The sequence below is a fragment of the Oncorhynchus masou genome, chromosome 1 (assembly GCF_036934945.1).
Source record: "Oncorhynchus masou masou isolate Uvic2021 chromosome 1, UVic_Omas_1.1, whole genome shotgun sequence".
NCBI lineage: Eukaryota > Metazoa > Chordata > Actinopteri > Salmoniformes > Salmonidae > Oncorhynchus > Oncorhynchus masou.
The window spans coordinates 24,292,276-24,307,285 of record NC_088212.1 but is presented as its reverse complement, the minus strand read 5'-3'; the positions used below and the strand labels follow the sequence as shown (position 1 = coordinate 24,307,285).

The following is a 15,010-nucleotide window of genomic DNA, read 5'->3' as shown; positions in this document are numbered from 1 at the left end:
TTGCTGCTACATCAAAAACCCTCTCAGCCCCAGCTGTTAGTTTGAGCACTGTTATGCAATGTTATTAGAATATATTTGTTACAGCTCTATTGCACATTAGTAACCATTTTGAGGTTAATTGAGGGGAGACACAGATACACTCTACCACCATTCAACCACATAGTGTTTAAGAGTAAACCCCTCTGCTTTCACTATTACTAGGGAAGCTGTTTTAACATACAGTTATTGTTGTTAAAATGTCATTAATATATATTTTTATTTATATGATTCAACAATATAAAAATGACAATTTTGGATATCAAAAATGTAATTATTGATAGCAATTATTCACATTTTTGATAGCCACAATAGCATTTATATTTTGTTATTTACAGTGGGGCAAAAACGTATTTAGTCAGCCACCAATTGTGCAAGTTCTCCCACTTAAAAAGATGAGCGAAGCCTGTAATTTTCATCATAGGTACACTTCAACTATGACAGACAAAATGAGAAAGAAAATCACATTGTAGGATTTTTAATTTATTTATTTGCAAATTATGGTGGAAAATAAGTATTTGGTCAATAACAAAAATGTATCTCAATACTTTGTTATATACCCTTTGTTGGCAATGACAGAGGTCAAACGTTTTCTGTAAGTCTTCACAAGGTTTTCACACACTGTTGCTGGTATTTTGGCCCATTCCTCCATGCAGATCTCCTCTAGAGCAGTGACGTTTTGGGGCTGTTGCTAGGGCAACACGGTCTTTCAACTCCCTCCAAAGATTTTCTATGGGGTTGAGATCTGGAGACTGGCTAGGCCACTCCAGGACCTTGAAATGCTTCTTACGAAGCCACTCCTTCGTTGCCCGGGCGGTGTGTTTGGGATCATTGTCATGCTGAAAGACCCAGCCACATTTCATCTTCAATGCCCTTGCTGATGGAATGAGGTTTTCACTCAAAATCTCACGATACATGGCTCCATTCATTCTTTCCTTTACACTGATCAGTTGTCCTGGTCCCTTTGCAGAAAAACAGCCCCAAAGCACAATGTTTCACAGTAGGTATGGTGTTCTTTGGATGCAACTCAATCTTTGTCCTCCAAACACGATGAGATGAGTTTTTACCAAAAAGTTATATTTTGGTTTCATCTGACCATATGACATTCTCCCAATCTTCTTCTGGATCATCCAAATGCTCTCTAGCAAACTTCAAACGGGCCTGGACATGTACTGGCTTAAGCAGGGGGACACGTCTAGCACTGCAGGATTTGAGTCCCTGGCGGCGTAGTGTGTTACTGATGGTAGGCTTTGTTACTTTGGTCCCAGCTCTCTGCAGGTCATTCACTAGGTCCCCCCGTGTGGTTCTGGGATTTTTGCTCACCGTTCTTGTCATTATTTTGACCCCACGGGGTGAGATCTTGCGTGGAGCCCCAGATCGAGGGAGATTATCAGTGGTCTTGTATGTCTTCCATTTCCTAATAATTGCTCCCACCGTTGATTTCTTCAAAAAAAGCTGCTTACCTATTGCAGATTCAGTCTTCCCAGACTGGTGCAGGTCTAAAATTTTGTTTCTGGTGTCCTTTGACAGCTCTTTGGTCTTGGCCATAGTGGAGTTTGGAGTGTGACTGTTTTCGGTTATGGACAGGTGTCTTTAATACTGATAACAACTTCAAACAGGTGCCATTAATTAAACAGGTGCCATTAACGAGTGGAGGACAGAGGAGCCTCTTAAAGAAGAGTTACAGGTCTGTGAGAGCTAGAAATCTTGCTTGTTTGTTGGTGACCAAATACTTATTTTCCACCATAATCATCAAAAATCCTACAATGTGATTTTCTGGATATTTGTTTTCTTCTCATTTTGTCTGTCATAGTTGAAGTGTACCTATGATGAAAATTACAGGCCTCTCTCATCTTTTTAAGTGGGAGAACTTGCACAATTGGTGGCTGACTAAATACTTTTTTGCCCCACTGTATTATAATGAACTTCATGGGGTCCAGATTACATTTGCATGCTCCTACATACAGTGCTAGTAAAAGTCTACAAACTCCTTGCACAGTTTTCACATTTTGCTGCCTTAAAATTTTATCTAAAAAATATTACATTTTATATTTTTCGTATTGATGTACACAACCTACTCCACATTTTCAAAGTAAAATAATATTGATATAGGAAATTCCATTATTAATATAAAACGTGATGAATATACACAGTTTATTTTGGTACACCTATCTAATACTGGTTCAATCCCCCCGTTTCCTTCAGAACAGCTTGAATTCTTTGGGGTGTTGACATTGGTGTCAAGCGACCTAACGTGTGCCAGGAAAACATTCCCCACACCATTACACCACCACAACCAGCCTGTACCATTGACACCCGGCATGATGAGGCCGTGGACTCATGCTGCTTACGCCAAATCCTAACTCCGCATTTGCATGACCAAACAGGAACCAGGATTTGTCGGGCCAGGCAATGTTTTTACACTCCACAATTGTCCAGTGTCGGTGACCGCGTGCCGACTGGAGCTTCTTCTTCTTGTTTTTAGTTGATAGGAATGGAACCTGTGTGGTCTTCTGCTGCAATAGCCCATCCGTGACCTTGACCGACGAGTTGAGTGTTCCGAGATGCCGTTGTGCACACCACTGTTGTACTGCATCATTATTTGCCTGTTTGTGGCCCGCCTGTTTGCTTGCATGATTCTTGCCATTCTCCTTTGAACTCTCATCAACGAGTTGTTTTCGACCACAGGACTGCCGCTGACTGGATGTTTTTTGTTTGTCGTACCATTATTGGCCAACCCTAGGCACTGTCATGCGTGAAAATCCCAGGAGGCCGGATGTTTCTGAGATACTCGAACCCGCGCCCCTGGCAACGACGATCATACTACTCTAACTACTAAGTCACTTACGTCACTAGTTTGGCCCATTCTAACGTTCAATATAAAAGTAACTGAATGCCTGTCTGCCTGCTTTATATAGCAAGCCATGGCCTTGTGACTCACTGTCTGTAGGAGCGAACCATTTTCGTGAACTGGCCACTGACTATGTTAAAACGGCTTTCCATACTAATACTGCACAGAGGAAACTGCATTAGCTCTTTGGTAATCCCACAGAGCTGTAGCTGATCTTCTTTGTTAAACGTTTTACCATGATTTAACTTAGGAAAAAGTCAATGTATTAGACAACTCACAGGGTTGGTTCAAGGACAGCAATCCCAGAGTTGATATATGATATTTAATATTAATTTAAATGTGTACGTGTGGGAGGAGGGGGATGTTTGTGTGAAAAGGTGACCGTGTGCAGAATGTCTGTTTCCTGCTCTGAAGTTGATGAATTTGCTCAATGTTCTGGACAGACCTGCCTGGACACTTCCTTAGCAACAGGCCTTGCAGTCTGAGAACTAAGCTGTACTGTGGAACTAGCCTATTGTGAAATCTTCTTCACTCAATGTTGGGTAGCTTGCCTGCTTTTTCATGCTACCATGGATAACTATTCTACATTTAAAAAGCATGGTTTTCCCAGAGCCATGTAAATAACTGTCTCTGTGAACATTATTTTAGTTAATATCAATTAATGTAAGAAATAACATTTTAAGACATGTTTTATAGTTTATGTCCATTTTACTGAGATATATTTGTGTCTGTATGATTGGTCAGTGTGTGTCCATTGACCGTGATTTCCAGGCCTCTGTGGCTGTGAGAGGTTGTTCACCCAGGATCACTGCTGTTGTATAATCTGACAGACACACAGTGTGGCCTTTCACATTGACTTCCCCTGTATTTCCCTTGCCTGCTCCTCCAGAGTAAACACAGTGGTTTCTCTCTGCACGGCCCAGTGTGTTTGTTCAGGTTCTCTGGGGGTATCCCACTGTCAGCCTGACTCAACCAGCCCCCGGCCACTCCACATGGCTGGGTTCCATCTGCCTTCCTTGCTTCCGGAATCCTCTCTTTCCTGTTTTCTAGCAGAGGTGAACTACACTGAGCAAAAATATAAACGCAACATGCAACAATTTCAAAGATTTTACAGTTCCAGTTAAAGTAAGGAAATCAGAAATAAATGAATTTGGCCCTAATCTATGGATCTCACATGACTGGGAATACAGATGTGCATCTCTTGGTCACAGATACAGTACCTGGTGAGAACACCATTTGCCTCATGCAGCACGACACATCTCCTTCACATAGAGTTGATCAGGCTGTTGATTGTGGCCTGTGGAATGTTGTTCCACTCCTCTTCAATGACTGTGTGAAGTTGCTGGGTATTGGCGGGTACTGGAACACGCTGTTGTACACGTCGATCCATAGCATCCCAAATATGTTTAATGGGAGTATGCAGGCCATGGAAGAACTGGGACATTTTCAGGTTCCAGGAATTGTGTACAGAACCTTGCAAAATGGGGCCGTGCATTTTCATGCTGAAATGTGATGGCTGTGGATGAATGGCACGACACTGGGCATCAGGATCTTGTTGCAGTATCTCTGTGTGCATTCAAATTGCCATTGACAAAATGCAGTTGTCTTTGTTGTCTGTAACTTATGCCTACCCATACCATAACCCCACCTCCACCATGGGGCACTCTGTTCACAACGTTGACATCAACAAAACGCTCGCCCACATGATGCCATCGCTGTCTGTCATCTGCCCAGTACAGTTGATGCCGGGATTCATCCGCGAAGAGCACACATCTTCAGCATGCCAGTGACCATTGAAGGTGAGCATTTGCCCACCAAAGTTGGCTACAACGTTGAACTACAGTCAGGTCAAGACCCTGGTGAAGATGACGAGCATGCAGATGTGCTTCCCTGAGACAGTTTGTGCAGAAGTTCTTTGGTTGTGCAAACCCCCAGTTTTATCAGCTGCCCGGGTGGCTGCTCTCAGATGATCCCGCAGGTGAAGAAGCCAGATGTGGAGAACCTGGTTTGGGGCGGTTACACGTGGTCTGCTGTTGTGAGGCCGGTTAGACGCACTGCCAAAATCTCTAAAACGCCATTGGAGGTGGGCGTTCCTTCAGTCAGCATGCCAATTGCACGCTCCCTCAAATTGAGACATCTGTGGCATTGTGTTGTGTGACAAAACTGCACATTTTAGAGTGCCCTTTTATTGGCCCCAGCACAAGGTGCACCTGTGTAAAGATCATGCTGTTTAATCAGCTTCTTGATATGCCACACCTGTCAGGTGGATGGATTATCTTGGCAAAGGAGAAATGCTCACTAACAGGGATGTAAAAAATATGTGCACAGAATTTGAGAGAAATAAGCTTTTTGTGCATATGGACATTTTCAAGGATCTTTTATTTCAGCTCATGAAGGGACCAATACTTTACATGTTGCGTTTATATTTTGGTTCAGTATAGTTATCTCTGTGTCCACTTCTGAACATACAGTATTTCAGCTACATTCAGCTATTTTAACACTGAGGCCTCACAGACAAACAAACACCACAGCTTGTATCATTACACTGATGGTGCTTGTGCTTCTGCCACACTGATACTGACAATGATGGTAGATGTTGTTGATGAGTCAAAGTGACAATAAAAGGGATTGAACTGTTCTTGATGCAAAACTATATAGATGAATAATAGCGGAAACAACTAGACAACAGCAGCTAAAACATCAAGATAGACCCCTGTGTTGCATTGTGTCTGCAAACACTTCCACCCAGAATGTCTGCTTTGCTGTGATTGTGAATAAAAGGGGCGTTTTCTGGTCTGTGTCTAACACCTACAGTACAAACCAGAGAGCAGGAAGAGCTGCGGTTAGTCCTCTCTCTCTGTAACGAGGCGGTCTAATGTAGCCTTGGCCACTTCCCTACACCTTGGATTTATTCACCAAGAATGAACTTGAAAACCACACAGCCACAATCCGACATGGTTGAGATGGAAGTAGAGGAGAAGATATGATGACGAGTGGCGGAACTCCCATTGTCCCAAATATCTGTCCAACAGGCTACTGGTTCACCTATGGCTAGTGATCATTAAGAAGGAATTCAAATCAAATTTTATTTGTCACATACACATGGTTAGCAGATGTTAATGCAAGTGTAGAGAAATGCTTGTGCTTCTAGTTCCGACAATGCAGTAATAACCAACAAGTAATCTAACTAACAATTCCAAAACTACTGTCTTATACACACAAGTGTAGGGGGATAAAGAATATGTACATAAAGATATATGAATGGGTGATGGTACAGAGCGGCATAGGCAAGATACAGTAGATGGTATCGAGTACAGTATATACATATGAGATGAGTATGTAAACAAAGTGGCATAGTTAAAGTGGCTAGTGATACATGTATTACATAAGGATGCAGTCGATGATATAGAGTACAGTATATACGTATACATATGAGATGAATAATGTAGGGTATGTAAACATTATATTAGGTAACATTGTTTAAAGTGGCTAGTGATATATTTTACATAATTTCCCATCAATTCCCATTATTAAAGTGGCTGGAGTTGAGTCAGTGTGTTGGCAGCAGCCACTCAATGTTAGTGGTGGCTGTTTAACAGTCTGATGGCCTTGAGATAGAAGCTGTTTTTCAGTCTCTCGGTCCCAGCTTTGATGCACCTGTACTGACCTCGCCTTCTGGATGATAGCGGGGTGAACAGGCAGTGGCTCGGGTGGTTGTTGTCCTTGATGATCTTTATGGCCTTCCTGTAACATCGGGTGGTGTAGGTGTCCTGGAGGGCAGGTAGTTTGCCCCCGGTGATGCGTTGTGCAGACCTCACTACCCTCTGGAGAGCCTTACGGTTGTGGGCGGAGCAGTTGCCGTACCAGGCGGTGATACAGCCCGCCAGGATGCTCTCGATTGTGCATCTGTAGAAGTTTGTGAGTGCTTTTGGTGACAAGCCGAATTTCTTCAGCCTCCTGAGGTTGAAGAGGTGCTGCTGCGCCTTCTTCACGATGCTGTCTGTGTGGGTGGACCAATCCAGATTGTCTGTGATGTGTATGCCCTCCCTCGAGTTTTTATTGTCATCGAGTTGATATGTAAATGAAGCATTACTATGGTTAAGCTCCTGTTCAGTATAGCTGCCTTGAACTGCTTCTGCATCTGTACAGTTAAAGTATGTCATGTACAGAGAGTAGAGGGACTGACTAATGCTTCTCCTCACCACACAAGTGAATCAGAGTTTTTGCTGCGATTCTCCTGGCTTATCCTCTGCTGTGGGATGGTCCCTGTGTGTCTGGCACAGTCTCTGAAGATCAGAGGGGATTTGAAGCACAGAGACACAGAATGTATTGGAATAGAGCACATTAGAGTTTGAATGACAGAGCTGTTTTCATCAGGTCATTCTAGTTATTTTGAATGTACAGTAGCTTTTATATAATACCATTGATATACAGATATGAATAACTTTTATTTTAGTAATATTTTTCGCCCTTGTGTTTGATGTAAGACCTATTTTGATTCTTTTTGAGTCTGCACCATATTCTCGTCTCAACAAAGGATTATTGTTTTTAAATAAAAAATATATATATATTTCAAAGAGCAGATGAATATAGACACATGTTTTTTTGGAGGGAGGTGATGTTCCCAGTCAAACTGGTCATGACAACTGATCACACATTTCTATCTTCTTTCACTGCCTGTTCAGTGGCTTTAATGGTGTTTTTAGAGGAGAAGAGAGAATGTCTTGCATGTGAAGGGTGTGAAGTGTCAGAGAGAGATTCACACAGGGCCACTGTCTTGGAACCTACTTTACACTACCACACCTAATCCCCTCCATCTGTCTGTAATTATCCCAAAAGTCCCCTACAGTGGGACCCCTCCTTCCTATGGCTATGACCTGGAGCAGGCGGAGGAGCACCAGCAGCACCATGACCTCCTGCCTTTCAGCACCTCACCCTCCTTCTCACCTCGCCTCCGCTCCAAGAGCTGCAGCAGCCAGCACACACACTCCTCTGGCTCCCTGGAGTCCACCCTGTCGGTAAGGTTATTGCCAGTTTATCATACACCTCCATCTTCTACTCTTAAAGCCCATGATTTTTCCACTCAGTGCAGCTGTCTGTTAATGCCCCCGTCCTCTATAAGTCTGCCTTGGGCTCTCTGAGTGTATTTAATAGAGATGCTCTGCTCGTTCCAACCACACTTTCACTCACCCTATAAATCTCATCCACCTCTATTGTACTGTACCTAGCCAATCTGCGGTGTCCCCTAGGTCCTCCTCTGATGTCCTCAGCTCTCTGATCTTCAAAGGTTAAATCCAGGGGGAGGCCTTCTCTTGTGCCCCCCTTAGTATTCCAGCTGTGGAATGTCAGAGCTATTCATTTCTGCTCTGTGCATGAGCTCCATATCGACCGACCACAGGCGGCTGGTGGCACCTTAACGGGGGAGTACGGGCTCATAGTAATGGCTGGAACGGAATAAATGGAATCCATCAGTAACTACAGGTCCCATCCTAGGCTAGGAAAACAATTGTTTCCCTCCACAATACAATGGATCTTTGACCCTGGCCTCTGCCCTCTACATCTCCAACAGGATTTAATCAAATGTATTGGGTACCCATGAGACGACAGTCTCTACTCGTAGCTGTTTAGCGGTCTCATTCAACACCCATGGGGATTAGGGAAGATCTGCTCTGGTTACAATTAGAATCACCAAATAAGCCAAGTAGAAGTGAATACCCGGTCTGTCGCTCTCACTGTCTCTCTCTCTCTCTGCCATTCACTGTTAGTCTCATTCTCACACACAGACAGAGCTGGATCAGGAGAAAGAGTTGGAGATGCGGAAGTGGGTTTTGTCAGGGATCCTGGCCAGTGAGGAGACATATCTCAGCCACCTGGGGGCTATCTTACTGGTAAGAGACAGGACTTTGAGCTAATTGAATATGACACTAATTGAATATGCCACACCTCACTGTGATGAACAGTGATTTCAGAGCATTAGGACAGTAAAATGTTGGATGGACAGACGGATGGATGTATACACACAAACACACACACACACACAGACATACACACAGTAATGCTTGTCTTGCATTGATTGTCTCAGCCCATGAAGCCTCTGAGGGCAGCGGCCACCACCTCCCAGCCGATGCTGACCATCCAGCAGATAGAGACCATCTTCTTCAAGGTGACGGAGCTCCATGAGATCCACAAGGACTTCTACGATGCCCTGCTACCCAGAGTTCAGGAGTGGTGCCACAACCAGTGTGTGGGCGATCTCTTCCAGAAACTGGTGAGCATTATTATTGTTGTGTAAAGACTTAGGAAATGCTGTTATGGTTCTTTTGTGTTAGTTCTTCCAGATGCATTTGTTCCTTTGTTCATAAGTACAAAAACATGAAATAGACCCCCCCCAGCCACAAACTGCATTCTTCTGTGAGTAAGCAGATATTTATCCAATAAGTCAGTCACTTTTAAAGACAATATTAGTAGACTTCCTTTGATCATTAATAATACTGAAGAGAGATTTAAAGAGTAGAAAGAGGGAGTTAGACTGGCTATAATGTGTGGTGGATGCTGGACCCCACATGTGAGCAGACTGCCTGGAGACATCTCCCACACAGATAAAAGCCTGGCTATAGCACATAACAGGCAGTAAAGGAGGACAAAACATCACTAAGAGGCTCCTGACTGCAAAGAGCTGCCTCAGTATGACAGTGGAGGAAAGGAAGATGCATGAAACAAAATCACATCATTTGTCCTTTTTTTTATGACTGTTTGCACGCACACTCACCGCCGTGTGTGTGTGTGTGTGTGTGTGTGCACAGTCATAAAAAAAAGGACAAATTATGACTGATAGGATGCATGTTATCAATGCTGTTTTTGTTGAAAGGCCATGCCTCGTCTGATCGCTATTCTCAGCACCATGAGAAGGGGAAGCAACTAGTATGACCGGAGTAGAGAGCAGCCAAAACTGGGTACATGAATCCAACAACAGGTTAACTACATCGTATCTACTCTCTATTGTCTCTCTCTATTATAGGCCAGCCAGCTAGGAGTGTACAGGGCCTTTGTGGATAACTATACGGTTGCTGTGGAGACGGCTGACAAGTGCTGCCAGGCCAACATACAGTTTGCTGAAATATGTCAGGTATGTATTGTATTTTATATGTCTACTTTTACAAGGGCAACGTTTCGGATAGAATACCTCATCCCCAGGCTCAATTGCTAGAAACGGCTGGGTGGACAGAGATTCAAATAAATATTACTGTGATGCTGTGTTGAAATGGTGTACTCGTATCATTATGCCTTTCTCAATTCCTGTTGTGCCCTCAGAATCTTAAGGTCATAAGCACCAAGGAATGCAAAGACCATGCAAAAAATTCACTGGAAAGTAAGTGCAATTTCTTTATTTTGAACAATTCACAGTCAAAATGAACTAAACCTTACATTTATTTGAATATCTATAGTTCAAGATTATGAAGAATTCAACCCTCTCGTTATTTGAATTCAGAAAGTGTGGTACATACTTAGTTAAATCATATTGAATATGACCCTCAACCTCAAGGTGTCCTACGTTGTTAGTTCTGCATTGACTTGTCCTGCCTTGGACTATATACTTTATGACCCTGTCCCCCTCAGCTCTGCTCTATAAACCCGTGGACAGAGTCACCCGCAGCACTCTGGTTCTGCATGTAAGTCAAATCAACACACTGAAGATTTTTTCCCTTCAGACCTGAATTCCGTTTATGAAAACAATGCTTCACATATCTTAGAAAAAGTGATCATAATTTATCTCAAATTAATGTATTTTTTCTTTCTCTATTTCACATTTTCTCTTTCTTCTCTTCCTACCTTTTTCTTTTTCTCTTTTGCTCTCTCCTCTTTCTTATTTTTTTTATTCTTTATTTCTCTGTCTCCCTTTCTTTCTCTCTTTCCTCCTTTCTCTCACCTCTTTCTTTCACTCTCTCCTCTTTCTCTTCATTTCTTACTATTTCTCTCTCATTCTTTCTTTCTCTCGTTTCTTTCTTTCACCCTCTCGTTTCTTTTTATTTTCCTTTCTTACTATTTCTCTCCTTTCTTACATTTTTTCTTTCGCTCTCTTTTTTTTCTTTTTCGTTCTTTCTTTCACTCCTCTCTTTCCCTCTTTCTTTATTTCTCCCTCTTTCTCTCCTTTCTTTTTCTTTCTTTCTTACTCTCTCCTCCTTTTTTACTCTTTCTTTCTCTCCGCTCTTTCTCTCTTTCTTTCCATCTTCTTTTTTTCTTACTCTTTCACTCTTTTTCTATCTCTCTCCTCTCCTTTCTTTTTCTTTCACCTTTCTCCCCCTCTTCTTTCTTTCTTTCTTTCTTTCTTTCTTTCTTTCTTTCTTTCTTTCTTTCTTTCTTTCTTTCTTTCTTTCTTTCTTTCTTTCTTTCTTTCTTTCTTTCACCCTCTTTCTGCCTTTTTCTCTCTTTCTCTCTCAGGACCTGTTGAAACACACCCCCTCCAGCCACCCAGACTATCCACTGCTGCAGGATGCCCTGAGAATCTCCCAGAACTTCCTGTCCAGCATCAACGAGGAGATCACCCCACGCAGGCAGTCTATGACAGTGAAGAAGGGAGAGGTCAGTGTGGCAGGCTATGACATGAGGTGGCATGCATTTTGGACAACTGAAGTTGTCGAATTTGTGTATGTTCAGACAGCAGTAATTTGCTAACAAGGCTCCACTAGTTGTCACAGTAACGACGGGTGTGTGTGTGCAGTAGGGTAGGCTGATTGGTGCTTGTGCTCCCTGTCACTCAGAAGTTATGTAGCAAGCTAAGGTGACAACAATGCCTGCCATGGACGTTTGCTTTGAATGTTCAAAATCATATAACGTAAGAAGACTTTTAAAGCCTCAAAGGATAAGATGATCCAACTTTCAAACGATACCTTTTTGGCTAGCCACAGCAGTTAACTAGCTAGCTAGCACATTCACTAATTTATTTGTAACCAATTAACAAGCTAGTTAGCTACCACATGTTCTTGTCAAACTGTCAGCAGAGTAGCAAGAAACAATATATGCTGAATAAAAGTCTAAAAACCACTTGAGGGCAAATAAATCAGATTTGGCAGATTCTGTGTGCTTTTTTGCAGGAAAAATATCAGATTCGAATCAGATATGCAAATGTATAGGATTTGAGTCGCTTCAAACTGCCAATGTGAACACGGGTTTAGAGGCACACAGACACCCGAACCTGGTCTTGTGGCTATCTGAACCTCCCTTATAATGCTTTCATACTTGTCTTCTTTTCAGACACTTTGAGGTCACACTGCACACCATTCCAAAAGCAAAATAGTGTCAGATTACACAGCCTGCGTCTTGTCCAATCAGACAGTTACAGTAGTTAGCATAATAAGATAGATTCCCCCAAGCAACACAGGTTCAGAGCTATACATTAGGAATCTGAGGGTTACTGTAAATTAGCCAATCAGTGCTTCTCAGTTCCTGTAAACCCAGGGAAAAGGTGTGTCTGTAAACTCCAATAAACCTGCGTTGTGAGTCAGATTCCTGCTGAGTCATCTCTGCCTGTCTGGTTTATTAGTGGAGGAAGTGGAGCGTAGAGGAAGCTCATGACAAAATAATATGGTTCTGACCAGGAAAGCCCATCGCACTGCCTACATCCTTGTCCTGGCTCCCACACTCCCATCCCCCTTTCCCACTCTGAAGTGTGCTTCCCAGAAATGACCTGTAGCACGTCTTATCAAGTATCTGTCCACCCTTTCCCGTGGCGGCACGTACTAGTTACTTACCCTCACTCCCTCACCCCTGCTGAATTCCATCTATTATTACTGGAAACCTGTCCAACTATGTCCATCAGACTTCTTACAATAAGTAAACGTGAGAATGGAACAGACAAATTACATTTCTGTATGGATTGGCTCTATTGTAGCATTCCACAATTGATAGGCCTCTATTTGCTAAAGGCAAAATAAATGTAGTACTTGTAAGTGACTGGAGTTTGGTAGCTAACTGGATAAACTTACTGTGGTGATTGAAATCCAGGGTTTGATTTAGTTGGGCCAAGGGTTGCAAAGGGTCGGAAACCTTCCTGTAAATGTCCGGAGATTTTCCCTGGGAAGTTAAGCCCCAGAATTTTGGGAATTTTGCTTAAATTCATCAAAAAGGTTAGCTTATAACAGTAAACCTTTTTTTGTGGGATACACATAAGGCAATTCTAGGTCTTGTGGCATATTTTGGTTAAACTATCCCCAATTAAATGGAATTGCAACTCTCTGCATGCACAGTGCATTCTTCCATCACATATCCTCCTGATTCTCAAGCTCTTGCACACTAGTGAGATGCTATTGAGCCCCCACAACTACACTGTCTGAGCCAAGGACTACATGCTTTCTGGTAAGTTTTGATTACAATACTGGGTGGGGGGAATATATTTTATGACATAACAAAAAATCATGTGACTAGTAAATAGTCTACAGCAAAGTGTGTTTAAATCATTTCTAACTTGTTAGTTAGTTAGTTAGTTGCTATCATGTGGGTTTTAGCTTGCTTGAGCCTGCTAACTAAGGAGTGTTAATCCATATATGTTAAATACAATAAAAAATATCTTACAAAGGAGTTGTTTAATCTTATCTGCTTAACTATTTATCTGTATATGGAAAAGTATATATATTTCTTCTAATCTTTACAGGAAAATTCCACAGGCACTATCTGATGTGGAGACATTTCACTGCAGCTGATGTAGAAGGAAAAGCTGGATACATTTGCAAATACTGTGCCAAATCATATGTGAAGAATGAAAGTTCCCTCAGCGCTCACAACAAGCGACCTTTTACAAAAGTCCCTCTACTTCTATTCGAGGTGAAAATGATGAATCGCACACCTTATCGATAGCAACAGCTCATGGTCCTGCTGGAATCAGAATCATTTTATTCCCTTCTGTTGTTCAGTGAAATCTTCCCATGTGAAGAGTCAACCCATTTAATTAATGCTCAATTCATAATAAAATTTCTATTGGATGTATTTAATCATTTGAAATTATGTCTACGGTAAGGTAAAAGGTTTATGTTTCTGTCTCTATATGATATGGTAAATATTTCTAATGCAAAAAACATCTAAATTTAAATGGTATTCATATTAATTTTCATATATTTCCATTATATTCCCAGGTTTATATTCCCAAAGTTTCCACCTCCTAGTTGGGCCCATCTTACCAATTTTGTCATCAGATAGTCATCCTCCATTTTGAGATATGTCAACGTAACCGATGACCATGTAAATACAGTGACCATAAATCCACAAGGGCATCTCCCTGGTGGAGTTTTCCTTGTTTTTGCATAAATGTGGTTAGGATGGATTGGTAGAGTCCCACATGGGTGCTATTTAAAAAATATTTAAAAAAATTATAAGCAGCTTTCAGCCCGTAGGGTCAAAGGTCAGTATTAACAGTCCAAGCATTCACAGCCCCGCTCTGGCCACAGGAAGAGCAGATGTCACTACATCAGTTACCAACCGCCCACTGGACTGGCCGGGCAGGCAGGATTATTAGGATCTATTCCTGTAAACACTGGCTCTTTTCTTTAACGAGTCCGACACGAAGGATATACTGCTTTCTCGGGAACTGCCCAAATCCCCGTCATTTGCATGGAGAAAAGACGGAGAAAAAGGGGGAGGAGGTTGGGCTGCCTTCTGAGAATTCGTAGGCAAGTGATTAAACCCCCGCTGCCATCCGTTCTATTGGCCAATGGGGTGTGTGTCTATTTGTATATAACAGCTGATGCTCGATGTCTAATATTAAAGAAGTGTCGAGGTATTGCTCGCCTGAGGTAGGAGTACCTTATGATAAACTGCAGACCACACTATCTATCAATAGAGTTCTCATCTATATTATTCGTAGCCGTCTATTTACCACAACAAACCTATGTTGGCACTAAGACCGCACTCAACCAGCTGTATAAGGCCATTAGCAAACAAGAAAATGCTCATCCAGAAGCGGCGCTCCTAGTAGCTGGGGACTTTAATGCAGGCAAACATAAATCCGTTTTACCGAATTTCCACCAGTATGTTAAATGTGCAACCAGAGGGAAAAAAACTCTAGACCACATTTACTCTACACACAGAGATGCATACAAAGCTCTCCCTCGCCCTCCATTTGGCAAATCCGAC

General features: G+C 42.3%; 1 pseudogene; it reads left to right on the top strand.

Annotated features, from left to right (window-relative positions):
• The window catches only part of LOC135539886 (breakpoint cluster region protein-like), a 39,357-nt pseudogene that overhangs the window by 9,911 nt on the left and 14,436 nt on the right, over nt 1-15,010 (top strand).